Source organism: Cibotium barometz, chromosome 12 (genome assembly GCF_041138505.1).
Source record: "Cibotium barometz isolate CiBa-2024 chromosome 12, ASM4113850v1, whole genome shotgun sequence".
NCBI classification, from domain to species: domain Eukaryota; kingdom Viridiplantae; phylum Streptophyta; class Polypodiopsida; order Cyatheales; family Cibotiaceae; genus Cibotium; species Cibotium barometz.
The window spans coordinates 46,029,815-46,033,513 of record NC_141057.1 but is presented as its reverse complement, the minus strand read 5'-3'; positions in this window follow the sequence as shown (position 1 = coordinate 46,033,513).

Below are 3,699 nucleotides of genomic sequence, written 5' to 3'. Positions count from 1 at the left end.
GCAGGTTACCCCTTTGATAGGGAAGTTGCGCATCCATATCCAGGGCTACCTTGATAATGAGCATTTCTTAGTTGCTCCACTGAATGGATGTGATGTATTGTTGGGCAAGCCGTGGCATCATAGGCTTGAGCCCCGCAAAGACTACAAGTCCAATATGATTTCTTTTATGCATAAAGGCCGCATGCATTTTATTGATGCTGGCAAAGAAGGGGATTCCATCCCACTTGTATCACACATCCAAATTAATAAAGCAATGAAAAAGAGTCTTTCAGCGTACTTGGTTTTTGTGCGTGATAGTCTTGTGCCAAATCATCAAAATGTGGATGTTATGTCTAATGATAGGCTGAATTTTCTTAATGCATTCAACGACTGTTTTGCTGACTCGTTGCCAGGTGAATTACCTCCCCAAAGGCCCGAAGATCACCGCATAGATCTTGTGCCAGGTAGTTCTCCACCTAACAAACCCGCATACCAAGTGAGTGCTGCACAACAAGAAGAAATCATGAAGCAGGTAAACGAGCTTTTAGAGAAAGGTTTGGTTCAGCCCAGTTCCTCACCTTACTGCTCTCCTGTGCTTCTTGTTCAAAAGAAGGACGGATCATTCCGTATGTGTGTGGACTATAAAGCATTAAACAAGCTTACCATCAAGAACAGATTTCCAATTCCGCGAATTGATGATATCTTGGATAAGCTTGATGGCTCAGCTTGCTTTAGCAAACTTGATTTGAAGAGTGGTTATCACCAGATACGCGTGGTGCCACGACTGCATTCAGGACAGCCTTCGGATTATATGAATTCTTGGTAATGCCTTTTGGTCTCACCAATGCTCCTGCTACTTTTAATCGAATGATGGATAGGATATTTCGACCCCATCGCAAGTTCACAGGAGTCTTCTTTGATGATATCTTGGTTTTCTCCAACAATGAGCAGGAACACAGAACTCATTTGGTCACAGTGTTCAAAGAGTTGCGGAAGCATAAACTTTTCGTCAATGCCAAGAAAAGTGAGTTTTTCCTTTCAGAGATTCATTATCTTGGTCATATTGTATCCAAAGATGGAGTTACAATGGATCCTGCAAAGATAGAGTCCATTAGGAATTGGCCCGAATTACAAAACGTACATCAAGTACCTAGTTTTCTGGGATTATGTTCGTATTATAGGCGTTTCATAAGGCATTTCGCCATGATTGCCACTCCTCTACATGATCTCACAAAGAAGAAAACTGCTTTCAAATGGACTTCAAAGGAACAGGATGCTTTCTTGCAGCTCAAGCATGCGATCATATGTGGTCCAGTATTGATTGTTCCTGACTTGCACAAGTCATTCGTGGTTGAATGTGATGCTTGTGATGATTGCATAGGAGCTGTCCTAAATCAAGAAGGGCATGCAATTGCATACGAGAGCCGTCGTTTGCATGATGCTGAGCTTCATATGGATATCTATGAGAAAGAGCTCTTGGCTGTAATTCACGCCTTAAAGATTTGGAAACATTACCTTCTTGGGGCTGAATTTGTAGTCAAGACAGATCATCAAAGCTTGAGATACTTTCTATCTCAAACCAAGCTTTCAGAGAAGCAAATGAGAATGGCAAACTTTCTTTCCATGTTTCATTTTCAGATTGTGCATACTCTAGGAAAGAAAAATGTAGTGGCCAATGCACTCTCTAGAGGCCTTATGTAGCTGCAGTCTCAGTGGCCTCTCATGGCGACCTATCTGCTATGAGAGATTTGTATCATTTGGATGCTGATTTTTGCCATATATGGACTGATTTGATGGCTGGTCATTCACATGCCTCTTATGTTATCAACAAGGGTTATCTTATGAAGGATAATTGCCTATGCGTGGTGAAGGATTTGCGTCCAAAGGTCATGGACGAATGTCACGCTCCACCATATGCTAGTCATAGAGGTATTATGCCTACTACTCGCATGATTCAGAGATATTTCTTTTGGCCGAGCATGCGTAAAGACATTGAGGCTTATGTGCGTGCAGGTATTACTTACCAAAAGGTGAAATTTGACAGGCAAAAGCCTCCAGGTTTGCTTCAGCCATTGCCTATTCCCTCGCAACCTTGGGAAAGTATCACTATGGATTTTATTATGGACTTGCCTAGATCCCAGCATGGGAATGATGCTATTTGGACTATTGTGGACAAGTTTAGCAAGCAAGCTCATTTCTTGCCCGTCAAGAAAACCATTAAAGCTGAAGCTTTTTCTTGCTAATATTTTCAAGCATCATGGTATGCCTAAATCCATTGTTGGGGATATAGATCCCAGGACTACCAGCCTCTTTTGGAGGGCTTTATTTGATAATATGGGTACTAAACTTGAGTTTTCATCAGCTTATCATCCCCAAACGGATGGCCAAAGTGAAGCTGCAAATTCAGCCGTGTTGGATTTATTGAAGTGTTATGTGGCAGATCAAAAGAGTGCATGGGAGAAGTATCTTCCACTTGTTGAGTTTGCCTACAACAATACAATCCATGCTTCCACGCGAAAGGCTCCGTTTGAGATTATCTATGGCAGAGTGGTATTGCCACCCATCCTTCGTACCAAGGATGAGATTTTTGCAGCTGATGAATATGTTCGTGACTTGGATGTTGCGAGGTCAACTCTTTAGAAGCCCGGGGGGATGTCACCAATTGGCCGACCATTTGGTCCATCTCCAGTTTTTGCGTCTCGTTCACTTGAGGCCAGACCGGTGTCTCATGTGAAGAGGCCAGTATTTTGCTGACATGGACGGGAGCCAGACTGGTGCCACCCGTGTTAGTAGGATGGTGTCGTATGGACGGGAGCCAGACTGGTGCCACCCGTGTATGACCTGGACTGTGTTCGACCCATGGGATTGTCACGCCATGGAAGAGCCAGTATTCGTGCCGTGTTTTGCCTATGGAACTGTCACACCATAGGGAGACTCATGCCTGGAACTGTGTCTTACCTATGGGACTGTCACTCCAACCAGGTTTTTATGTTTTTATGTCGTGCCAGTTTTGTGCCGACAGATATTTTGTACTTATTCCATGAACGGGAGATATGTCCATGTTACTATTTGCACATGCACACATGTTTTGCATGTTTGAAACTGTTTTCGCATGACATGTATTTGTGTGTTTGCCTGCTTGACGTGTTACTTACTGAGCGGGGACGCCTGCCAGTGAGTCGTGAAGTCTGTTCTGTTTTTTGACGAGTTTTAGTGCATGTGAACAGGTGGTAAGTATATGGTACATGTTGTTTTAATATATTATTTCTAACCTTTAGTTTTATAAGGTTAAGTGTTCACATTCACTTAAATGTGGGCACCACTTTGGGCACCCACTTAGGGGCCAAGGTGGGGAGCCCCACTTAAGTGAGTGTGGGGGTGGGCATGGTCACCTACCCACACTCCTCACCCACATGCAAGCGTGGAAATCACTAGTTGTAACTCCACCTTAATTTTTATAAAAAAAAGGTCCCTCCTTCAAGCGTGGACATCACCCGATTACACCATCCTCGTGAAGATCAAGAAACGACGCCTACGGTTCTGCTCCTACAGCAAACCAGGCGGCTGAAGCTTGCTGCGCATACTGTTTTTCCCTCATAGCATGTTACCTCTCCCACACAGGCGCATGCTTTTATCTCTACAATAAGTGGTTTCTTACGCTGCTGCTGGCTGCACTTGCTCTTCTACAGGCGGCTGTACTTCCAACGCTGACTGTAGATG